We start from the raw sequence: 27,432 nt of genomic DNA on the forward strand, positions 1-27,432 counted from the left end.
TCGGAGGAACCCTGACAGTAACGCCACCATGTTGAATAATGCTTCCTTGCAGCCACAGGACGTCGTGATACGACTCAAAACGTACGCAACAGGCTGCATGATGCGCAGCTTCACTCCTGACGTCCATGGCGAGGTCCATCTTTTCCATCTTTGCAACCACGATACCATGCAGCGTGGTACAGGTAGGCCCTACAACATACCCAAATGGACCGCTGAGGATTGGCATCATGATCTCTTAACCGACGAGTGTCACATATGACTTCAACCAGACAATAGTCGGAGACGTGCTTGGAGGCAACCCGGTCAGGCTGAACGCTTTAGCGACACTGTCAAACGAGCGCAGTAAGATGGAGGTTCCCTGCTGTATTTGGGTGGCATTATGTGGGCCCGACGTACGCCGCTGGTGGTCATGGGAGGCGCCGTAACGGCTGTATGATACGTGAATGCCATCCTGCGACCGTTAGTGCAACCATATCGGTAGCATGTTGGCGAGGCATTAGTCTTTATGGACGACAATTCGCGCCCCCATCGTGCACATCTTGTGGGTGACTTCGTTCAGGATAACGAAGTCACTCGACTAGAGTGGCCAGCATGTTCTCCAGACATGAACCCTATCGAACATGGCTGGGATAGATTGTAAAGGTCTATTTATGGAAGACGTGACCTACCAACCACTCTGAGGGATCTACGCCGAATCGCAGTTGAGGAGTGGGACAGTCTGGACCAACAGTGGCTTGATGAACTGTGGATAGTATGCCACGACGAATATAGGCATGCACCAATGCAAGAGGACGTGCTACTGGGGATTAGAGGTACCTGTGTGTACAGCAATAAGGACTACCACCTCTGAAGGTATCGCTGTATGGTAGTACAACATGCAATGTGTGGTTTTCATGCGCAATAAAAAGGGCGGAAATGATGTTTATATTGATCTCTATTCCAATTTTCGGTACAAGTTGCGGAACTCTCGGAAGCGAGGTGATGCAAATCTTTTTTTGATGTGTGTAGATACAAGTTAACATTTTTAGAAGTAAGGTACAAGCACCAATAGAGTGATAAACACAGAAAAACAGAGTCACATGTATGAGGCGGAAGAGAGTGGAATTTTTATTAAGTATGGTAAGATCTGAAAGGAGAAGGCTGTGGCAAGGCATTTCACAGCACTTAATTGGTGTTCAAGACTGATTCTGAGTAATATCAAGTATGAGCCGACATTCATTCTTCACGTCCCCGTGACCTGGTGTCAAGAAATCGTCAGATATGGCCACATATAAATGAGTGAATGTCACACTCTATACCCTGGCAGAGCACTTGCCTGGAGCGGACAAAGTAAAGTTGGAACGTTATACGAAAGTGAAGGGCCGAGTGTGTGTCCATCAAAGAGATCTGATAAGGCATTAGAATGTTACAGAAGCAATCTAATCCGTCAAGCCATCTGCATCTCATTTTTCAGTTTCCTTCAACGAAGTTTTCGTGCCCTACTGAAAAGTAAGAATTTGTTTGGTAATTAGGTAATTCAGAGGCTATAGTGTGCCCAGTTTCAAAGGAGCTCTGTCCCCTCCTATGACACTGAATACCTGGTCAGCATTTTATTTTTTGGGCCGGGCGTTGGGGGGCCGGGGGGGGGGGGGGGGGGCGGTGTTCAATCTGTTGTTTGGTTTGATGCTGCTCGCGACGAATTCATCTCTTGTGTAAATATCGTCATTTCAGAATAGAACTTGCAACATTCTCAATTATTTGTTGCTTTATTCCAATTTCTGTTTCCCCCTACAATTTTTACGCCCTACAGGTACCTCTAGCATCCTGAAAATTATTTCCTAATGTCTCAAGACATGTTCTATCATTCTGTGCATTTTCTTGTCACTTTTTTCCCGCGTGTTTCTCCTTCCACCGTTCCTATGGAGTATATCTTCATTGCTTAGCATTTCACCTAATTTCCAACATCTTTCTATAATACAATATTTCAAACGCTTCGATTCTCTTTTTTCCGAATTTCTCACAGTTTATGATTCACTACCTCAAAATGCAATGCTTCGAACTTAGGCCGATATTTGATAACAGTAGGTTCCTTTTGGCCAGGAATGCCTCTTTGCCTCTGCTAGTCTACTTTTTATTTCCTTCTTGCTTTATCCTAGGTATGTTATTTTACTTGCAGCGTAACAGATTTCTTTAACTTCGTCTCTTTCACGGTCTTCGATTTTTATGATAAGTGTATCACTACTTTTGTTGTTTCTACTCTTCATAGCTCTCATATTTCTTCCGCTTGCTCTCAGTCATATTCTGTACTCATTAGAGTGTTCATTCCATTCAACAGCTTCTGTAATTCTTCTGCCCTTCCACTCAGGATAGCAACATCACCAGCGAATATTACAGTGATACCCTTTCTCCCTAAATTTCAGTCCCAACTTGAAACATTTTTTTTACGTCCATCTTTGCTACTTCGATGTATAAATTGAACAGTAAGAGGCGAAAGACTGCATTCCTGTCTTACACCCCTCTTAATCTGAGCATTTCTTTCATTCTCTTCCAGTCTTATTTTTCCTATCGATCCTTGTACATGTTGTTTACTGCCCGTCTTTCCCTATAGCTTCCTCCTACTTCTAATCAAAATATCGAATATCGTGTATCATTTCATACTGTCAAGCCCTTTTTCTCGATCGAAAAATCCTAGGAACATATCATATTCCGTCTTTTTTCATTATCAACAGCATCGTCAGAACTGTGTCACTGGTGTTTTTACAGTTCCAGTCTTCTGTGGAGTATTCATAGTTTCATTAATCGTCAAGCTGATTGTGTGATAGTTCTCACGCTTGTATGCCCTTGCATATTCGGGGTTATTTGAATGATATTCTTTCGAACATCTGATGGTATATATCTACATCTATATTTCAGAAATCAACCTGAATAATCGCTTGGTTCCCACGAGTTTAGGAATTCCGATTAAACGTTAGCTATCCCTTCTGCTGCGATCGCAAGTCTTGCGGGGCTCTATTAAACTCCCTCATTCTAATACTGGTTCCCCTATCTCTTCCACATCGGCAGCCATCAGGTATCTCCTTCCCCTCGTAGAGGCCTTCAGTGAACTCACTCTAACTTTGTGCTCTCTCACATGCGTTTAACAGTGGTTGTGTGATTACACTCTTAATGTCGACTTGATTTGTGCACTGCTTGAAAGAAAACTTAAAAACATAGTGGAGCAACCAAAAGTGAACTTGAGAAGTCGGCCGTGCCTAGAAATTGGCAACCAGAAAAGACGGTAGTTCTGACTAAAAAATATTCATATTAGGATTCTGTCATTAAAGAAGCGGCCGAAATTAGAACAAACAGTAACAATTACGAAGGACACCAGGTATATATACACACTTAGTCGGGCAAGAAGGCGGGCTTTTGACACTGAGCGAAAGCAAAGCTTAAGACTTTACGCTTGTGGAGACAAGGGAATGGCAGCTTGAAACGTGGACAGGCCCGTTCGTGCCACCTCACGTCACATAGTCCCGCGGCGGTACGGAACTGATAGGAGAAACCCAACTAGCCTTCCGTGGATGGGTCACAATGACGCTGCCATGACATCTATATTAGCAGAACACCTTACCAGCCACGGTAGTCAGTGATTTTAACTCCTGATTCCGGAAAACTTTTGACACCGTTCCTCACAAGCGACTTCTAATCAAGCTGCGGGCCTATGGGGTATCGTCTCAGTTGTGCGACTGGATTCGTGATTTCCTGTCAGGAAGGTCGCAGTTCGTAGTAATAGACGGAAAATCGTAGAGTAAAACTGAAGTGATATCAGGTGTTCCGCAGGGAAGCGTCCTGGGACCTCTGCTGTTCCTGATCTATATAAATGACCTGGGTGACAATCTGAGTAGTCCTCTTAGGTTGTTCGCAGATGCTGTAATTTACCGTCTAGTAAGGTCATCCGAAGACCAGTATCAATTGCAAAGCTATTTAGAAAAGATTGCTGTATGGTGTGGCAGGTGGCAGTTGACTCTAAATAACGAAAAGTGTGACGTGATCCACATGAGTTCCAAAAGAAATCCGTTGTAATTGTATTACTCGATAAATAGTACAATTCTCAAGGCTGTCAATTCAACTAAGTACCTGGGTGTTAAAATTAAAAACAACTTCAGTTGGAAAGACCACAGAGATAATATTGTGGGAAAGGCGAGCCAAAGGTTGCGTTTCATTGGCAGGACACTTAGAAGATGCAACAAGTCCACTAAAGAGACAGCTTACACCACACTTGTTCGTCCTCTGTTAGAATATTTCTGAACGGTGTGGGATCCTTACGAGGTGGGATTTACGGATGACATCGAGAGGGTGCAAAAAAGGGCTGCTCGTTATGTATTATCACGTAGTAGGGGAAAGAGTGTGGCAGATGTGATACGCGAGTTGGGATGGAAGTCATTAAAGCAAAGGCGTTTTTCGTCGCGGCGAGATCTATTTACGAAATTTCAGTCACCAACTTTCTCTTTCGAATGCGAAAAATATTTTGTTGAGCCCAACCTACATAGGTAGAAATCAGAGCTCGAACAGAAAGGTATAGGTGTTCGTTTTTCCCGCGCGCTGTTCGGGAGTGAAATGATTGAGAGATAGTATGATTGTGGTTTGATGAACCCTCTGCCAAGCACTTAAATGTGAATTGCAGAGTAATCATGTAGATGTAGATGTAGAAGGTGGGGATAGCTATCGACAGCTCGAGTGATTTATTCGAGGTGGCGATTATTGTAAATCGTAAAGATTTTAGTGAAAGGAATGCAATGTTATTTCGGTGACAGCAAAATCGAGTAAAATTTACGAAGTACTTGGCAATAAGAGCCAGCTTATCAGTACGACGTTGCACCAACTCTCTCCTTGAAACAGCACTGTCCTATAATCCTCTCTGTGGCAAGCTGCTTCACGACAGTTGGAATTGGCACCGGACCCACACAGGATGGATCTGGTGTTCTTGCTGGCCATGGACGTACCTCAGTATCATGCAGTCAATTCATAGAGATACGAGAATTTGTGGGCGAGCATTATCCTGCAGCTAACGGGACCACTATACTGTCGCATCACAGGTACCGCATCAGGAGGCAGAATCTCCGCCAGAATCTCCTTAACATACAGTTGTGCAGTCAGAGTTCCTTTCAATCGCTTTTTTCTTTATTGTCCTCAGTCTTCTGACTGGTTTTATGCGGCTCGCCACAAATTCCTCTCCTGTGCTAACCTCTTCATCTCAGAGTAGCACTTGCAACGTACGTCCTCAATTATTTGCTGTATGTATTCCAACCTCTGTCTTCCCCTACAGCCTTTGCCCTCTACAGCTCCCTCTAGGACCATAGAAGTCATTCCCTGATGTCTTAACAGATGTCCTATCATCCTGTCCCTTCTCCTTATCAGTGTTTTCCACATGTTCCCTTCCTCTCCAATTCTGCGCGGAACCTCCTCATTCCTTACCTTATCAGTCCACCTAATTTTCAACATTCGTCTGTAGCACCACATCTCAGGTGCTTGGATTCTCTTCTGTTCCGGTTTTCCGACAGTCCATGTTTCATATAGTTCATTATAGTTGTTTTTCTAGGTAGAAGCGATATATACATACAAATGAAATGAAATTCTTTTATACTCATAAGTATCCGAAGACCTGAACTGCGTTTCACCTGACTTGCATGCAACCCACATAACTTACAAGTCTTGCGGGGCGCCTGATTTCTTTTCGGCATAATCTTTTGTCTGTACAAAATGGTTACTACACCGTCTCGCAAAAATACCTCCCATATTTCAGAATATGATTATAAACGAACAAATACTGCACCATTTTAAATTAGTTGGTTGTAAAAATTATGTCTGGTAAATGGCGTCCTCAACTGCTGACACACATTCCCGAAAACTGTCGGTAGTTACTCGTGTCATTTCCGGTGGAATGGCAGCCATTTCCTGGGTGGTTACCTCCTTAGGTCCTCGCACAGTTGTGGGGCGATGTTGGTACACCTGAGCCTTTAAGTGTCCTCACAGAATAAATACACAAGGCAATAAATCAGTTGGCCTTCAGGGCAGGCAATATCTCCATGCGACGAGAAAAGACGTCCAGAAAACAACTCTCTCAAAATTTCAAGAGAATACCTAGAAGTGTGAGCTGTGGCTCCATCTTGCTGGAACCAGACTTCTTCCTTTTAATGATCCTCAACGAACTAGTTTACCCTCACGCCGGAGGTTCGAGTCCTTCCTCGTGCATGTGTGTGTGCGTGTGTGTGTGTGTGTGTGTGTGTGTGTGTGTGTGTGTGTGTGTGTGTGTGCGCGTGTGTGTGTGTGTGTGTGTGTGTGTGTGTGTGTGTGTTGTTCTTATCGTAAGTTAGTTTATGTAGTGTGTAAGGCTAGGGACCGACGACTTCAGCAGAATTAACACACATTTGAACATTTCGAACTGGTTTAAGTTAGGTCAGAGGAAGGCCTCTATCATATGCCAGTATCAATTTGAACTAACCGTTACCATTACCCCATCTTCTTCGAGAAAATACGGATCCCACCCACCAAATTCAGGAACGGCTCACAAACTGTGAGCGACGGGTGTGAAATGGTCGTTGACGAAGTTCCTGAGGGTCTTTTGCTGCTCAGTAGCGAAGAGTTTGTTTATTCACAATAACTGAGAAACTGCAGTGAGCATCAGAAGAAATCAATATAGCGCCAGACGGAATGTTCTCATGAATTTCGTCACACAGAGCTCAGTGAATTTCAGAATCTCCCTCGCTTAATTCTTGCGTAACCATCACTTTTTGCGGGTGCATGTGAAGGTGTCTGTACAGGATACTTCTTACACTCCTGTCAGACAATCCCAGGAAAGCTGAACAGACGCTCCCCAACGCGCCGCATTTTCCTGCCTTTTTGCAGTCCCAGGTCGGCCAGCAGATTTTATTACCACTGAAGAAACTGATGCTCTAAAGTTTGATGTTCAAACTCGAATATTTTTTCTGTCAGGAACAGAACCCTATAGACCAAGTTCGAGCCGGATGTAAAATTCTCGCTGAACAGTAACCACATAATCGCCGTTTCGGATATTCTCCTTCACCATAACCACACGATGTTCACGTACCCAAACCATTGTGCTCACTGAAAACAGCGCATGCACCGCTATCGACCGATATCCCCTCCACATCAATTCCACCACAGCTCACATAGCGGTCGCTCCAAGTACGAGAGGTCTTTTTTCTGGGTCTTGCACAAGGGGCACTAGAGATAACTGTGTTGTATCGTTATGCCCTCATATGCAAATTAATACCATTATAACGCCATAACGTTATTGAGATGACACAGTCTTTGAAGCTTGTAAACTCAAGTTTATAGCAATGATATTTCAAAATGCAAGTTTCAGCTTGAAATAACACAACAAATTTTGTACTGGACTGGGACACGGGACATCAATCTAGTAACTATTGTATCTGCTGACAGTCAACGAAAGATCTTACACAAGTAAGAAAGTGTGAACACGTATTAACTTGAAATGATGTGACGCACAAAGTTTTATGTTGTACTGGAATTCGAGCCCAGCTTTCAAACATTTCAAACACAAGTAAGAAAGGATGCGCACGTTTAAACCTTGAAATGATGTATCACAAAGTTTTGTGATGGACGGGAATTCGAGAGAAGCACATAATCGGATTGTTAACTAAGCACAAACAAATGTTACATATCGAAATTTTTGACCGGTAGCGAGATAACTGAAACTGAAATGATGTGACAAAAACTTTTTCTGACCGGGGTTCCAACACAGCGCCTGTGGTCGTTCTTTTCTGAACACAAATATACTTTAAATAAAGATTTATATCACCGTGGCGAGATGTGTACATGACTGAATTGGTAATAACGTGACGAAAAGTTCTGCGCTCAGTGGAAAGCGGACGCTGCACATTTCACCGTTGTTGGCTACACACGAAGAGACGTTCACTACTGAATTCCCTCTTCGCCAGTAACTAGGTGTGACACATTTGAACCTTAAATGACATGATAAATTGTTCTGTGTCTGGGACACGAAACCAGCACCACTCTCAATAGTTGTCAACCCATGGGGAGGGGTTAAACATCGTAACTATTTTTCATTTGTAGTTTGGTGTGGGCATACTACTACAGCTGGAAATAACACGACGAAAATTTTTGTGCTCGACCAAGATTCGATATCGGATATGTTGAGCAATGTGGAACCTTGTGGAACCAGTAACTAGGTGTGACACATTTGAACCTTAAATGACGTGATAAATTGTTCTGTGTCTGGGACACGAAACCAGCACCACTCTCAATAGTTGTCAACCCATGGGGAGGGGTTAAACATCGTAACTATTTTTCATTTGTAGTTTGGTGTGGGCATACTACTACAGCTGGAAATAACACGACGAAAATTTTTGTGCTCGACCAAGATTCGATATCGGATATGTTGAGCAATGTGGAACCTTGGGGCAACATGGAAATGATGAAACTGTCGTATCAAAGAGGACAGACCCGGCGAAACGGGAGATCAGTGTACGAATCCCAGCCCAATTTGAATTTTTTCATCTCAAATCCAAATGCTCATTGGCACATCAATAAAATAAAATTTTTCGTGTAAGAAAGCTTACTGCGGACAGAGATTCTAGTTGTCGTAACTTCCGCCTGTGTCCTGACCCAACTTACACAGGCTATACCGGCTTTTCTTCAGTATCTGGTACAGAGACGTTGTGTTTAAAGTGGATTTGGCACCCTACATTGTTCAGCTGGTGCTAAGAGAGGTGATGAGGGTCTGTTCGTGTTTGTCTGATGTGTAAACCGAAATAAGGTCTCAGACACACAAAGCAGGAATCATTCCAACAGATCATCGACCACACGGAGCATTGCTTCATGATTTTGTCATAAGGATTTATTGGAGTTAGATCGGGCCGCACGGGGTAGTCATGCGTCTGAGACGCCTTGTCAAGGTCCGAGCGGCTCCCACCGTCGGAGGTTCGAGTGCCCCCTCGGGCATGTGTGTATGTCTTGTCCTTAGCGTAACTTAGTTTAAACTAGATTAAGTCGGGTGTAAGAATATGGACCAATGACCTCAGCAGTTTGGTCCCATAGTCCTTACCACAAATTTCCAAATTTCCTTGTTCGGTCACATCAGTCCTCATCTGAAGCCTTGGCTGCCTAAAGCTTACTTTTGATCTGATGTTATAATTAGTGAAATAAAATCACATAACAGCCAGCTGCACTAACTGGTATCGCAGAAGGGCTCGGAAATTTCTGTTGGAAGTGTTGCTTTCCACTTGAGGTTCTGTGCGGATGTATATACTGCATTATTGATCTACTAATAAATGTGGCATAATGCAAACGCAAAGTCCAGATACAGAGCACACTCTCTTCTTTAATTTCTTAAACAGAACTTTGTTTCACCTAATTGCTTAGCCAAGGGAGTAGTGACCCTTACTCATCCAGCATAGTGTGGCAAGAATATCGATGTAGGTAACCCACCAGGATCAAATTTAACAGAAGAAAGAATGTTGGTCCATGAGTTCCTGGTGGTTTTGTTTCTCCTGTTGTCATGCACGTTTCTATAGGCATATTGATCAATGGTAGTATTTTATTCGAGGTTTTACCGTTCCTTTGCTGTTACTTATTGGATGGTGCACATTTAAAGATTATGGGGTCTGTTCTGAAAGAGATAAAAAACGGAGGGTGAAACGGGGAAAAATTGTGGCATTTGTGACATTTTGTTCTCTTTTCATTTAAAAGAATGTGGCAGGCAGTAAGCCGCGAAGAGTAGCCGCGCGGTTTGAGGTGTCATGTCACGGATTGCGCGGCCCCTTCCGCCGGAGGTTCGAGTCCTCCACCGGGCATGAGTGTGTGTGTTATTCTTAACATAAGTTAGTTTAAGTAGTATGTAACGGATCGATGACCTCAGCAGTTTGGTCCCTTGGCAATTTAAACATTTGAGCAGGCAGCAAAGGTGAAAGTACATGAACAGGCTTTGATGAAATACATTTGTCGTTTACCAACATGGTGCAGCCGGTTACTGGAAAATGTGATAACTTGTGACCATGTAACGTTCGTAAGATATTTGCGTCCAATGGGTAATGCTGAGGAGACGAAAGAAAGAAAGCGTAATGTTAAGCGTCCTGTTGTGTACTAGATCATTAGGAACGAAGGAGAAGCTGCAACTGAGTAGGACGAGGAAGGAAATTGAGCGTGCCCTTTCAAAGTAAAAATGACAGCACTTGCTTCGCTGCTTTTTGGGAAGTAACGGATGTCTAAAACAGTATGATTAGCCGCGGATTTGAACCACTGTATATCAATTTCATGAAAATAAAATAAGGTCTGAAGCAAAATGCAGTGTATGTCCTCAGAATGTGACGTTATGCGTCTGGTGGCACGGAAAAGGAGTTTCGTGTTGACAAGTGCATCCCATTAGTGTGTACATCGCAAGTAGAATCTATTGACAACATGTGAGACACTTTTACGGTCGCAGTATACGAAAGCTACCGAGAGAAATGCAATAGGTGTTGTTAAAGCATGAAAGCGCCCGTTAATATCCTGTTGATTTCACAAAAGAACTTAGCTCAGAGCGTGGCCGGAAAGCGATATTTACCACACTTATTTTTCTTATCTTGCACCATCAAGCTCTTGCCTTTCTCGGTCTTAATCGAACGTCTATAAAGAAAATTTCTTTGCGGACGAAAATATACTTTATACTTAGAATGGTGACTTATTTCTTTCAGAACCAGTAGCTTTCTACGAACGTGGAATCCAGAAACTACCTGGGAATAATTAGAATTCCTTTGGGTCGAAAATGCACTTTATGCTTGGAATGATGACGCCTTCATATCCGAACCAGTAGCTTCCAACGGACTTTGAATCCAAAAGCTGTCTGGGAATAATCAGACAGTGTTAGTTAATGTGGGGTCCGACCCCGGTAGCTGAATCGTCAGCGTGACGGATTGTCAATCCTCTGGGCCTGGGTTCGATTCCCGGCTGGGTCTGGGAATTTTCTCCGCCCAGGGACTGGGTGTTGTGCTGTCCTCATCATCATCCTATCATCCTCATCGACTGCAGGTCGCCGAACTGGCGTCAAATTGAAAGACCGGCACCCGACAAACGGACTGCCCGATGGGGGGCCCTAGCCATTCGATAAAAAAAACAAAAGGTAATGTGGGGAAAAATATTGTTGAGTATTTATTTCGCTCTCATGTTTTTCTGTTGTATTCAGTAAATCAAAGAGAAACGCTGCAAAAATATGAACTGTTCTAACACAAATGAACTGCACTTTACCTGGATACTCTTACTAAACGAGAGAAGTATGACGATGTAACGAGAAAAATGTAAGATTTATCGAGGATATGTCAGAACTTCTTAAATTTTTCACCTTTTCATCTACGGGTACTAAATGGAGATTACGATAAGAGTTATGGTACTATGATTAAGATTTCCTGAATGGCTTCTGATCTGGAAGCTTACAGCTCGGTAAGAGGCTTTGAATATGTGGCGACGCTGACTGCTACCCCGTTAATTGGTAGCCATAATCCCTAAAGCGTAGCCCAACAAGGTTTAATCGAGTTTCTATAACTATGATTTGGGTCTAAAGTGTACTTACGAACAGTATCCGGATGATTAGACTGCACCACGATAATAAAGAATAAATAAATAAGTAAAACATAAATTTGTTACTCTTCCTATAAATTATGAAAAATCAAATTCACTTGTATCTGACGCGACTATGAAAATATTTGTTAATCTCTCCTAATAACTAATACAATAATACTCCTGCACGCAGCAGACAACTTACCTCGTCTTGCGCTGCAACTGCATGAATATTCTCCATCCAGCAACATGCTAACACACTTCAAAAGAAATACTGCGATCCATGAAGAGTGCAATGCATTGTCACAATTAACTGATATAACTAATGCCATTTTTATAGAGAAATTGAATGATCAATGGGTGTTTGGTCAAAAAGCCTTACGCGATGTGAAAAAGTAAAAGATACCATTAAAACTTTTAAATCACTACCTTCTGAAAACTGACACTTTAAACATTGACAAACTTTACACGGACCTTTCCTTTTCTTCGACTGTATGATAAGCAAAGACTTTAGTTATTCCACAATGGCTATAATCAATAATCACGACCTAGACACAACAAAGATACGAATATCACTCTCAATATATGCATACACAAATCTGATAAAATTCTTCCAGTGCGCAATCAGACAATAACTACGTGAAGAAAAAAGACACACTCCCAAAAATCTTCCATTAATACCAGTCTCCTCCGGCGCTACCAGCGCGATCACAGCAGCCTGCAACCGCATCTGCTTCTCTCCACCGCAAGGTGCGTCCGACTATTCTCAACAATTGCTCAGTCGCTACCAATAGCGATAATAATATTTCAGACTCAGAGTTTGCGTATGCACACCACAGCAGAATCAATGGCCAGCATTCTAAAGAAACATTAAAATCCAACTTTCATAAACCCCAACCTCATTTTTAATAAGTTTCTGGGGTGATTCTTGTCTAACATGTTGGCAAGGAGCAAACGCAAAATTCTCACATAACAAAATTGAGAAAAATAGCGTCACATGTTTTAAACGAGTGGAAAAACACATAAACATAACCATAAGATTACGTAAGTTATATACATAACAGGAAACTGATAATCTGTACAATGTAGTCAAGGAAAATAATATACAAGTATCATCTTGTGCATGCAAGCACTCATATCCACATGACATTGGTAGTACTACACTTGAAAGAGTGTAAAAAAATTGTTTCGGGTGTGTAGATACAAATATTACATGGAATTACAAATAGCGCCAAGAGAGAGAAAATAAATATACAAGCATCACTGTGCAGGTAATCAGTCGTATCTGCATGGCCCTGGCGGTAGTTCATGTGACAAAATAACAAAATGTCATTTACAATTTTTCAAGACAGTAGAAATGTCATCCAGTTATGTATATGAAAATAGTGTAAATAGAGAGAAAATAAATACAAAAGTATCACTGTGCAAGTGAGCACTCTGCACTACATTGGTTGTAGTACATTTCACAAGATAACAAAATATTATTTACTGTTCTTCAAGAGAGTAAAAGTCATCTGGCAATAGAAAACTAAGCAAAGAAAAGACTCAGGGACAACTCACACTATATCCACTGACAAGCACACCGAAGTATTAATATATTCCTTTGAGGCCATACAAGTTTGAGGTGTAAGCAGATGCAGGGACTAGTTACATACACCATGTCCACTGACAACTACAGCTAAATGTTAATATATTCAATTGAGAACGCACAAATTTGAGGTGTAAGCAGACTAAGGGATTAGTTACATACATTATGTCCACTGATTACTACATCTAAATGTTTTAGTGTGTCACTCTTTTTGGTGTTCAGATAGAGAGACTGTACAGAATACCTTGTTGAGTAACAAAAAAATTCTTGATAGGATCATAAAAGCATTGAAATTGTGTTCCTTTGAGAAAACAGGTTAGTGCAGTTGATACAGAAGATCATAAGTTACATATATGACAAAATAAAAGAAGCGAATTATAGTGAATAAAAGAATAATAGTAACTTATACACTTGAAAATGAAATATATATCACATCAATAGGCACATAAGCGCAGTGCTCAGTTAATGACTCAAACAAAATATGTATGGCTACAGATAATTATATAAGTGTGGCACGATTGTTGAAGAACATTTGTAAATACTGAGTTCAGGCCAATCACATGGTGGCAAACTTGTTCTAAACTAATTCATTTGCTCATGGTGCAGTACACAGCATACCATGAAGCACATGTTTCGATCTAGAACAAGGAAAATGTGTGACATATAACATCACTGAATGACATACATATTTGTCTAAGGACATTAATGGTGACGTATTTAAAAATGTTAAAATTAATCATAATTAACAGAGTGCATCTATACATAGTAATTACACATGATTTAAATTATAATACAATAGAAAATTAGTATTTCTCAAAGACGCATTCATGTACACCGTAAAATTAAAGGTAAACAATCAAAATATGAAGGTCATATACTCCAGTTTCTGTGGTAGATATTTTTAAAGAAAACTATGTGTGTGCTACATGCAATTCCCTTTTATACATTATAAGGGACCTGATCTCCACTCAACATAAGCTAGTAGAGAGGATCATTTTTTATTACTATATAGTCAGTTCAATTTACATAACTTACTACACATTCAGTCATTGAGTATTGCGTCAGTGATTATTAGAGCACTTTCTTTTTATTACAGTACAAATATTTCATTTCTCGTTAGATCAGACTAATGTTTACATGATTATCGAACAGAAAATAGCAAGTAGATCACAAGCTCAATATCGTCGGATGTCAACTTGTCTTTGTGTGGAGTCAGAATTGTATGGCCATACGGAGTTAATCACAACAGTAAAACAAATATGACATTCAAAATGTATAGCTTATAAAGCAACAGATATTGACATAACATACTCTAAGATGAAACACAAAAAATATTTATGCTCAAACTGTTCAGTAATAGCTGAAATACGTGATTTATTAACCAAAAATAAAGCAGACAACTCCTCTTAAGCTTCAGTATTGCTTAATGACAAGATAAAAAAATCATCATCCTACAATCATTAAGTTAACCTGCTAGAATCAGCACTGCGTCACTTTTGTGGCAGGACCTGCGTTTTCATTCATCACCATAAGAAAATTTCTGAGATAAAATCGTTTAAAGTGTTGAAGTAACTTATTTTATACACCTCTTTATAACGTGCATAAAAATGTAGCAGATCAACTTGCTTTGAGGCGTAAAAATACTCTAAGCTGAAAAGAAAAAGTTGTCAAAATGCATAACATATTTACATACAAGTCATGGATCAATGTTTTTAACATGACTGGGTACTTCTGGGATGTCTAGTACTCCGTGACAGACCACGGCAGCATTTGCATTCTTAGAATATAACTCGCTCGCTATGTGCGTTACACTCCGATCTGCAAATACTGTTCAGTTCAAATTAGTTTGTACAAATGCCCACAGTTGTGTGTTTTTTAGTACTTCTCCAATAGAAATATTCAATTATGATTACATCACGCACACAAAATATAGTATAATAAATGTAAACAGTAATAAATAGAGATAAAATTTTTGTAGCTCAGACAATTTCATTCCACAACTTCACAAAGCTAGGAAATTCATCTCACTCTTACATCACATTATTCAGCAGCAGAGCAAAAAATTTTTTGTAAAACCATTCATGCTCATTGCTCCCCATTTACATCCATGCATTCTCATCCCCAAATATATAAAAAGAAAATGTATCATCTGTAAGCGACGATGTTTCATACAGATAAATGTTCCGCGTTTCCTGCAGTTTGCAGTGTATATAGCGGGTATGATTGGTATCTCAAACTGTAATTAGTGTTCTTTCCAAAATCGATATCTCTTAACATCATAATACATCTCGGCAGTAGCCACAAAACTTCAATAGTACTGTCCTCTCAGAAATCCGTTCGTGACAAATAAATCTCTCTTGAAAATATCACTGTGACTCTACCTTCAAACAAAATGTGCACAAACAGAACCTTCACGTATTTAGTAAGGCTGTGGGTTGCCCCATTTAAGGAATGTACATCCCTTACCTTGTCTTATTCCATAAATAGCTGCAAAAACAATGCTTCCTCACTTAATAATATACAATACCTCGTGTGTCTTCCTCAGAACAACATATTTCATAAACCGTCAGCATAATGTCCTATGAATCGCAATCTACTTAACATAATATACCACAATCCCACCATAATGTACCATAGTTGCACCATAACAAAGTAATACCATAAGGCTCACATGGCAGTCAAGCAAAATTCCTCATCATCTTCCATATCCATATCGCACAGTATTCCGCAGATTTATTATGTGTGTGCACACTACTCTGAAATTATTACTCTGTAAGATACTTGCTCTAGAGCAGAACAAGCATCAGTCGGAAATGTTCCTAGTTAAATAACCACGCATCCCGAATATCATTTTCAACTCAGAACCACTAATACAGCCTCTTATGCAAAATAAAGTCAACAGTTGGCTATACCTCTAAAATTCATGACCTTCCTCACAAAAATGTACCTACGGAAAAGGTCATCTCATGCACTTCCCTCAAAAATAAAACAGTATTTTGTCTGGTAAAGATAAGCAAAATGCACGTGACAAGTTACCACAAGTCACAAGAAACCTTCATTACATGTGCAAACAATCTTCCTAAAGAAAATAAAAATGGTAATCTTCGTACCTCAAAACCATGTCTACTCTGCTATACCAAGATCACAAGAGAAAAGTTCCAAGCTCATGAAATGATGTAACAGTATCACATTTCAATCAGATTTGTTGAGAACTGCTTCAATGGTTATACACTGTACAGTCGCCCACAATGCGACAATCTTCCAAAGAAGGTGACCCACTGGCCTTAACCCATAAATGAAGATTGGAATCAGAATTTATCTTAAGACGTCTACGACAAGTCAAAGACAAACTCCCATGTGGCATAATGTAGGAACCCTCACCAGAGATAATAATCTCTGATACAGGTATAGTACGGTAGGCCAAAATTTCACGGGTTTCAAAGGATTCCAAACCAGCTCTCCCTGCACTGTTACAGGCAACGAAAGCAACAGTTATCCATCCATTACCCAAACTCGAAGAAGTTGAAGTTTTCATTAGAGAAAAATTAAACCTCGCCCCACAAAACAATGTAGGTCCGTTTAAAAGAACAAATTGAGCAGTTTTACCTACTCCCCGTACTTCGTTCTTTTTTCCCTTCGAGGAAGATGCGGAAGCTCAATTTGTTCTTTTAAACGGACCTACATTGTTTTGTGGGGCGAGGTTTAATTTTTCTCTAATGAAAACTTCAACTTCTTCGAGTTTGGGTAATGGATGGATAACTGTTGCTTTCGTTGCCTGTAACAGTGCAGGGAGAGCTGGTTTGGAATCCTTTGAAACCCGTGAAATTTTGGCCTCCCGTACTATACCTGTATCAGAGATTATTATCTCTGGTGAGGGTTCCTACATTATGCCACATGGGAGTTTGTCTTTGACTTGTCGTAGACGTCTTAAGATAAATTCTGATTCCAATCTTCATTTATGGGTTAAGGCCAATGGGTCACCTTCTTTGGAAGATTGTCGCAGTGTGGAGTGGGAGTAAGGCTTAAACCTTTCTCCAACACCGCCACTGTGGGCCCACCCAAAGCCTTGTTGGGAACATGAAGTCTCCTTGGAGTGGGAGTAAGGCTTAAACCTTTCTCCAACACCGCCACTGTGGGCCCACCCAAAGCCTTGTTGGGAACATTAACCACAGTGCGTCGAAGTGTATCCCCTTCTGATGCCGTAGGACGAGAAATATTTCTACCAAGGCGTCGGAAAGGGCCACAGTGGCGGTGTTGGGAAATGTTTAAATTTTGCTCTCACTCCAAAGAGAAGTCCTGTCACAGAATTTATCAGCTCTGTAGAACAAGCAGTATACAGCCTCCCTGAGGACCAGGCGGAAGACATAAGGCAAGAAGTGTCACACACATTATGTTGGGCTCGGCCACATCCTTCCCCAAAGAGAGCAACCATTCGTTCGCTTAGGAATGATGATGAAGTAGTAGTTTTACCAGCTGACAGGGGGTTCAAATGGTTCAAACGGCTCTAAGCACTATGGAACTTAACATCTGAGGTCATCAGTCCACTAGACTTAGAACTACTTAAACCTAACTAACCTAACGACATCACACACATCCATGCTCGAGGCAGGACTCGAACCTGCGGCCGTAGCAGCAGCTCGGTTCCGGACTGAAGCGCCTACAACCACTCGGACACAGCGGCCGGCCTTGACAAGTGAATGCAATGGTTGTAATATCACAGAATGATTACGTCCATAAAATGGATTTACTACTCAACGACCCGACTTGCAGAAGATACACTTACGAAACTTCATCGTGGTGCTGAAATTTGGCCAAGGATGTATGGTCTGCCTAAGTTACACAAGGAAGGGGGTTCCACTACACCTTACTGTTAGTAATTTGGGTGAACCCACTTAAACCTGGCGACGTAGTTAACATCTGTTCTCAGTCCATTTGTTGAAAAGTGTGAATACAGGTATCCAGTTCGGAGGATTTCTTTCGACAGTTGTAATCTTTGAGGTTGGGTCCTTCAGATGTATTAGCGAGGTTTGATGTGGTATCTCTGTTTACACGAGTCCCTCAGGAACAGTCCCTTAGTTTGATTATTGAAATACTGGATAACGAACTGATTTAGCTTTTTTGGTCATTTACTGACATACATGTATCTTTCACTTAACAGCCCCGTTTTTCAACAGAATGACGAAGTGGCTATGAAAAGCCCTTTATCACCTATAGTCACTAATTTATTTATGGAGTACTTCGACGATATGGCACAGAGGACTTCGGCTTTGCAACCAACGTGCTTCTGGAGGTATCCAGATGATACCTTTCTCGTCTGATCACATGCACGTGATGCTCTAAACAGATTGTTGGACCACTTCAACTGTCTTCAACCCAGAATTAAATTTACCTCGTAAGTCGAAAGTAATGAGATACTTCCATTCTTGGATTCTTGGACGTCATGGTTACAAAAAACCAGATGGTACTCTGGGACGTAGTATTCACCGAAAGCCGACGTACACTGATCGGTATCTGCGTGCTGAGGTTTGTTGTCCACCAAACCAACGCAGTGGCGTCCTTAGTACTATGGTACGCAGAGAGTGTCATTTCCGACGTGGACCGTTTAGTCCAAGAACTTACACATCTGATGGCTGTTTTTAAGGAAAATGGATAATCTGAGAAACATATTCATTGGACTATGGAGTTGGAGATTAGACAGCAAACCCGAAGATATTTTCTAGTTTAGAGATTCGGCAGCAAACCCGTAGTCTTTCTAGATTTATCCTACCGGAGTTGAGATATTCGATTTTTCATAATTTTGCATAATGATAATGTTATGTTTGATGCGATCTTGAGTTGTTTCAGACCGGTATGTGGACAGAAATGCATGATAAAAATTACTATACGTGTTACGTTTACATGCTATCGACCTTATTCTTGTAGCAGGTTTTCCTTCGAGATAACTACAAATGAATTCAAGTTTACGGCAGACTGGCAATCTTGGTGGCAAAGAATAGTCAAATTGTTGTAACCATTTTCTTTGGCATTGCGAAAAAAATTTAATATCCTGACTGTGAGAAAATGTATGTAATCAAAACCACATATTTTCTGAACGGATGAGTTTTCTGTCATAGTGTAACTCGCATTCTAGTCATTGTGTCCTGTAAGCATATCATGTAACCGACAGAAGTGATCAGCATTTCCAAAATTAGTGTATTCATTGTGATTTCCAGCACGATAATTATTGAACCTACTGCTATCGCTATCACAACCGATCTTTTTATTGATATTGGCAAGCTGCTCCTGCATCTTTCTCACGTCACGTTTATTTTGCTGATTAAATGTCATCTGCCCTTCTTTAAAACGTTGCAGGGACTGAAATTCTTTGGTATCAGAGAAAGGAACCGACTGAGTGTCGTCTAACCTTTAAACTGATTCACTGTTCGTTTGCATAACACTCTCTCATACTTCTTCGACTCGCTTAGCAAGAGTCATCAACTGATTTTGCGTCTTTGAAACTTCAGTGTTAGACTGTAACTGTAATGACTCGAACTTTTGTGCTAATTCCTGTACTTCCAATTCTTTTTGTGTAGTCTGTTATCTCAACTCGACAATATCAACAGACTGTATTTGTGTAGATAGTTCCGCGTAGTCAGCGCATACACAACTTTCCCACTAGAGCGCGCCCCGCTAAGCACAACAGGGCAGGCGCAGCGCTCGTCCGTCTCCGCACTACGAGATGGCACTGCCTTAGAGGCGGACAAAATTCTGCTTTCGCCAATCCGCGTATTAATATGTAACGCAACTAATGAGATTGCTGCTAACGTAGATCCTTTTTTCCTCGCGGATCACACTCGCGCAGTGATACCTGAACACGCGAGGTGTTATAACGAGTGTACAGACCTCCGATTAGTCAGTCTGCATTTGTCTGCACCAGTCTGTACCAGTCTTCATTTGTCTGCACCAGTCTATAATCAAGTTTCAGTCTGCACCTAAGAAGATTATCATATTCCTGTACATAGCAGTAAAGATAAATGTATAGACACTTCGTCAAGTATCAGAGATATGTGAGAATAAGATTAACGTACCAAGACCAAAGGAACTTCAGATTGTCAATTGTAAACAGCATCCAGAATCAAGTTACGTAATGTCAATGCTTTTTATTATTTTAATAAATGTGTGTGAAAATTGATCAAGTTCTGTTTAAAGTTGGTCACCATCAATCTGCTACCCTAAGCGTGCAAGTGGCATTTCTATCGTCTAACCTAACGGCAGAAGATAAATATGCCACAATAAGACCATGAGACATATTGCTGACACTCGCCTACTTCGTTAGAGCGACAAGTCAAATAATCTGATGGTGTGTGTACCGAAGGTCTTGCAGTACACACACCACACTGTACATGTCAACTCTGGACTAAGGATATTATTATCAGACTTGAATTCCTCATATACCTGAGTTTTCAACCGTTCTGAATTTTACTAGAATTTACGATTTAAATTGTCATTAATCTCATCCCTACCTTCTTTGATCTCTCCATGAAGATCTTGATTAGATTTTTTAATCTCATTATTAAATTCTCTAATTTGATCATTGGATTATTTAATTTTATTGTTGGGTTTTGTAATTTCATTATTGAACTTTCTAATCACATGAAGCTGAGATAATATTAATTATGTAACATTATTACTTTAAGAGGGAAGGGCAAAGTTATTTTGTCCGCAGCTCGTTGTCGTGCGGTTGCGTTCTCGCTTTCCGCGCCTGGGTTCCTGGGTTCTATTCCCGGCTGAGTCAGAGATTTTCTCTGCCTCGTGATGACTGGGTGTTGTGTGATGTCCTAAGGTTAGTTAGGTTTAAGTAGTTCTAAGTTCTAGGGGACTAATGACCATAGATGTTGGGTCCCATAGTGCTCAGAGCCATTTGAACTAATTTTTTGAACAAAGTTTTTTTGCTCAGTAGAAGTAAAACCCATATCAGAATGTTTCATAACAAAATCGGATTGTGTCACTGTATGCTCATCTCCTGAACTGCGTGTAGTTCCCTGCGGTTCATCACGCATGACTGGAAAATGATAGCATACACTCCGATCATTCACATTATTGATCGAAATTTCACTATCTTCATCATTCTGAGAAGAATTTTCTACATTATGTCTCAAATTTTCCGAAACTTTGTTTGTAGCTACTTCTTCAGTCTTGTTCAAAAAATGGTTCAAATGGCTCTGAGCACTATGGGACTTAAGTGCTGTGGTCATCAGTCCCCTTGAACTTAGAACTACTTAAACCTAACTAACCTAAGGACATCACACACATCCATGCCCGAGGCAGGATTCGAACCTGCGACCGTAGCAGTCGCGCGGTTCCAGACTGTAGCGCCTAGAACCGCTCGGCCACTCCGGCAGGCTCTTCAGTCTTGTCCATTTGTTCTTGTACCCTAGTTTTCACTGTCGCTGTAGCAAGAAAGAAAATGACAAAATGCGAGACAAATATCTTAACAAAAAAACTTCAGTGTACAAAATAAATAAATAAATTCTGAACCAGAAAACTTCTAAAATAAAAGATTTTGAATTAATTCAAAGTAGCGCGCAAGCAACAAAAATGCAGTGACTGCTAGCCAACTACTACTGCAGAAAATTTTTCAAATGCAGTAAGCATCTCTAACTGCAAAATCATCCAAAGAACCGAAATCCTGGCAGACAGTCGACAGGTGAAAGTTGTTTAGTTCTTTATTTGTAATTTTTATCGTTCTGGTGAAAGACATACGGAAATGTGTAAACCTGTATCTCTGACAATATTAGTATTCTGATTTTAAAAAAAAATATTACTCTTCCTATAAATCATGAAAAATCAAATTCTCTTGGATCCGACTGCGATTATAAAAATATTTTTTAACATCTTGTAACAATTAATACAATAAGACTCCTGCACGCAACGGATAACTTGCCTCGTCTCCATCCAGCAACACGATAACATAATTCAAAAGAAATACTGCGATCCATTCAGAGTGCCATGCATAGTCACAATTACTGATAGAGTTACCGCCATTTTTGAATACAGAATCAGAATTATCAGGAGGGGTATCGTCAAGAAGCCTTACGCGATATAAAAATATGAAAGAAGCAAATAAAACTTTTAATTTACTGTATTCTGAAATTTGACAATTTATACACTGACAAACTTTACACGGATCTATCCTTTTCTTGGACTGTATCATTAGCAAAAGCTTGAATTATTCCACAATATCTGAAATCAATAATCACGTATCTAGACACAACAAAGATACAAATATTACTCGCAATTTATGCGTACAAAAATCTGAAAAAATGCTTCCCAGCGCTACTAGCACCATCAAGGCAGGCTGCGACCTCATCCGTCGCGCGGCTTCTCTGTACCACAGGCTGCGTCCAACTACTCTGAACAACTGTTCGCTCGCTACCACTCGCGATAATATTATCTTAGACTCAGAATTTGTGTATGCACATCACAGTAGAATCAGTAGTCAACTTTCCCCGCCCCCCCCCCCCCCCCCCCCAAAAAACGTCTAAATTTCAACTTCTTTTTTTCAACCCCCGACCGTGGTTATATTGTAAACCTTGCGATGAGGTGAAACTTTATATTATTTTAATCATTATGAACTTACAAACAATTTTTATTAAGCATATTTCCATTGGCACTATCGGGAAAACTACGAGTAACGTAAAGTTTCCTATCAAGTTAGTCAAGGGCGCTCAAACTCACAAAGAAATGGACTTATTGAGGGAGCGCGGCACAAATTTGATTCCTGTCTGTACATTAAGGGATAGGCAGCTATCATCAGCATATGTAACAAGGAACACATAACGCTGAGAGTATTGGCTGCATCGTCTGAAATATTTCATTAGCAGTAACTGCCATTTAGTCTGCAATAATCAAAATAACGAATGATGTGATCTACTCATAATGATTACATTATAATCGCTGATAGTTCATTGTCAGCGAAAGTACTTCTGATTAATAGCTGCATTAAACTGCAGTACACATCAGATGGAGGGAAACCAAAATATCAGGAAAAAGTCTACCAAGCTGAGCGTGGAGTGAAGTTTCTACGCAGCACGTCGAAAGTGGCGATGATTGCTCTACAATTAGCTTCCCGTTGATTCACACAAGCGAAGACTCAAGACTATCAGAAACTTCATGTGAGAACTATCGAGGTATAATTGTTAAAAATAACTATCACGTGTAATAGTACTCTACTTCTTGTTGAATATGACACAGTCAGTGACGATAAGATTAATTTTGTATCGCCGGCTGATGACATGCAGAATGAACTACGAACTGCTCTGAAAGCAATGTTGCCTGTCTTGTGAAAGTCATCATGCAGGGTTATTAAACACGTAGTGGACTAGGATTCGGGAGAAGTAAAGTGCTGACCAAAAATAAAATAATATTTAGAATAAAGTTATTTATTGGTTTATCACAGAGGCCGGATTTCTTCCTTTTTCTAAACTTTAAAGCAGATTATACTTTTTCACCACTGCGGCCAAGTTTCAAAACAAATTTTTATGTTCTGAGACATACCCAAAAACTAACCCAAATTTTATCAAACTTAGTCCGTAATACACATCAGCAGATAGTAGACACTGGAAATAATACATCCATCCGTGAAGCAGATATACAGAATAAACAGCAGTATCAATAAACTCCAAAAAATTGAATAAGAGAATTGACACACACTGTTGAAAAGCAAGCAGAAGGATTTATTGACTCTTTCTCTCGACCTTAGAGACGCAAGTGTGTACTGAATGAAGTGGGTCAAAGCCATTCAATGGAGACCTTAAGGCATTGTAAATACATAATGACTACCGTTTAAATCCACTTTTTGCATACGAACACTACACCAAACTCAACTACTGAATATCTACACTAGCCTTTTTAACATTATTGGTTCAATAATAGGCCACCTGTAATTTATGGTCACTGTATTAACACCGATAAAAACATTGTGGCGTATACTTAAGTAAAAAATTCCATGAAATTAATAAAGATACAGGTCCTATTACAAATCATCGTATTATACAACATCATCATATTATACAACGTCATCTGAAACCAGTTTTTTTATTACAAATAGTGTCCTCAAGGCCCTTAATCACCTCAAACAGAAATTTAATCAGCACTCCTGTCTCGCCGCCGACGTGACGTCAACCGGCTGCAGTACGGCAGCGCGCAAACGGGCCACCAATTCCAGAAATCTTCCCTCAGTCGGTTGGCGCCTTATTGCCAACTCGTAGACGAGGTCGTCTTTCCTGAGCAGGCCGATCCCCGGACACTGTCTGACTGCCATTTTGACACACACCTGAAACAAGTCACACCGAGAGCAATACGGTACCACTAAATACAAACAGAAACAAGAGTGAAACTGACAGCAACTAGAATGGCAAGCACAAGCGCAACCAAGCTCTGCTACTAGTGAGACGCCCTGCTAAACCCGCAGGACAGGACAAGTAGTGGGAATTGTGGAAGGGGGCCAGAATAAGCGGCTGTCAGTTACACTCCAAACATAACACTTTCTTTAGTTGCCCAAACATTACAGTGCAACTTTTAAACTTGACTATCGTCAGAAAACGTCTTTAATTGTAAAGTGGCTGAAGGCCCATGAATTAAATACAAATGCTATAAGAGAAGAGAAGAGAAGAGAAGAGAAGAGAAGAGAAGAGAAGAGAAGAGAAGAGAAGAGAAGAGAAGAGAAGAGAAGAGAAGAGAAGAGAAGAGAAGAGAAGAGAAGAGAAGAGAAGAGAAGAGAAGAGAAGAGAAGAGAAGAGAAGAGAAGAGAAGAGAAGAGAAGAGAAGAGAAGAGAAGAGAAGAGAAGAGAAGAGAAGAGAAGAGAAGAGAAGCTTTCGAAATGTGGTGCTACAGAAGAATGCTGAAGATTAGACGGGTAGATCACATAACTAAGGAGGAGGTATTGAATAGAATTGGGGAGAAGAGGATCTTGTGCCACAACTTGACTAGAAGAAGGGATCGGTTGGTAGGACATGTTCTGAGACATCGAGGGATCACCAATTTAGTATTGGAGGGCAGCATGGAGGGTAAAAATCGTAGAGGGAGACCAAGAGATGAATACACTAAGCAGATCCAGAAGGATGTAGGTTCCAGTAGTTACTGCTAGATGAAGAAGGTTGCACAGGATAGAGTAGAATGGAGAGCTGCATCAAACCAGTCTCAGGACTGAGACAGAAGGCTCTGGTCTTGAACCTTAAATAGTATTTAAGCCCAAGTGTTGTAAGACTTGATAAGCAAAAACCCAAAATTTCAAAGTGGCTGAAGGCTCATAATTTTAAAAGCAATACAACTACAATAAATTTTCAACAAGCAGAAGACTCACAGCTTTACCTTGAAGGAATGTATTACTTGATAAGTAAGAACTCTTAAACTTAAAGCGGCTGAGGGCCATGCTTTTCAAAAACAATACAACTATATTAAAGTTTCAACAGGCAGAAAGCTCACAGCTTTGTCTTCCAAAAGATAATACTTGATAATTAGGATCCTTAAAACTTAAAGTGGCTGAAGGCCAATGCTTTTAAAAACAATACGCTACAATAAATTTTCAACGGGCAGGAAGCCCACAGCTTTATCTTCCCAAAATCTTGATAGGTAGGATCCTTAAAACTGAATTTTGAACAGACAGAAGGCCCAAGCTTTATCTTCAGACAATGTAAGACTTTCCCAATTTAGAAAAACTTATCTTTAAAACGACAGAAGGCCTTTGATTTTTTTTAAAAAAATTCAAGCACACAAATTCCAACCATCGGCTATGAGCCATTAAAAGTACACAATTAAACGCCAACAGGAAAGGCAGTATAGGCAACGGCGCTCAGAAGTTTCCAGGGGGCTCGGTCTGCTCTTGAAATCTTTAACATTCGCTGTGGTGAGACAAGAAATCGGACCAACTACACTCGATCCGCCGGCAACACAACCAAGAGACGGACAAGACGACATGCTAACCACCGACCAGTAAACGAGAATTCTAAATCCAAAACGTTACAGACATAGCCGCCAGCAGACCGCAACCATAAATACACTATTTTTTTTGTCATCGGTCTACTGACTGGTTTGATGCGGCCCGCCACGAATTCCTTTCCTGTGCTAACCTCTTCATCTCAGAGTAGCACTTGCAACCTACGTCCTCAGTTATTTGCTTGACGTATTCCAATCTCTGTCTTCCTCTACAGTTTTTGCCCTCTACAGCTCCCTCTAGTACCATGGAAGTCATTCCCTCATGTCTTAGCAGATGTCCTATCATCCTGTCCCTTCTCCTTATCAGTCTTTTCCACGTATTCCTTTCCTCTCCGATTCTGCGTAGAATCTCCTCATTCCTTACCTTATCAGTCCACATAATTTTCAACGTTCGTCTATAGCACCACACCTCAAATGCTTCGATTCTCTTCTGTTCCGGTTTTCCCACAGTCCAATGTTTCACTACCATACAATGCTGTACTCCAGACGTACATCCTCAGAAATTTCTTCCTCAAATTAAGGCCGGTATTTGATATTAGTAGACTTCTCTTGGGCAGAAATGCCTTTTTTGCCATAGCGAGTCTGCTTTTGATGTCCTCCTTGCTCCGTCCGTTATTGGTTATTTTACTGCCTAGGTAGCAGAATTCCTTAACTTCATTGACTTCGTGACCATCAATCCTGATGTTAAGTTTCTCCCTGTTCTCATTTCTACTACTTCTCATTACCTTCGTCTTTCTCCGATTTACTCTCAATCCATACTGTGTCTCATTAGGCTGTTCATTCCGTTATGCAGATCATTTAATTCTTCTTCACTTTCACTCAGGATAGCAATGTCATCAGCGAATCGTATCATTGATATCCTTTCACTTTGTATTTCAATTCCACTCCTGAACCTTTCTTTTATTTCCATCATTGCTTCCTCGATGTACAGATTGAAGAGTAGGGGCGAAAGGCTACAGCCTTGTCTTACACCCTTCTTAATACGAGCACTTCGTTCTTGATCGTCCACTCTTATTATTCCCTATTGGTTGTTGTACATATTGTATATGACCCGTCTCTCCCTATAGCTTACCCCTACTTTTTTCAGAATCTCGAACAGCTTGCACCATTTTATATTGTCGAACGCTTTTTCCAGGTCGACAAATCTTATGAAAGTGTCTTGATTTTTCTTTAGCCATGCTTCCATTATTAGCCGTAACGTCAGAATTGCCTCTCTCGTCCCTTTACTTTTCCTAAACCCAAACTGATCGTCACCTAGCGCATTCTCAATTTTCTTTTCCATTCTTCTGTGTATTATTCTTGTAAGCAGCTT

Source organism: Schistocerca piceifrons, chromosome 3, assembly GCF_021461385.2.
Source record: "Schistocerca piceifrons isolate TAMUIC-IGC-003096 chromosome 3, iqSchPice1.1, whole genome shotgun sequence".
Lineage (NCBI taxonomy): Eukaryota > Metazoa > Arthropoda > Insecta > Orthoptera > Acrididae > Schistocerca > Schistocerca piceifrons.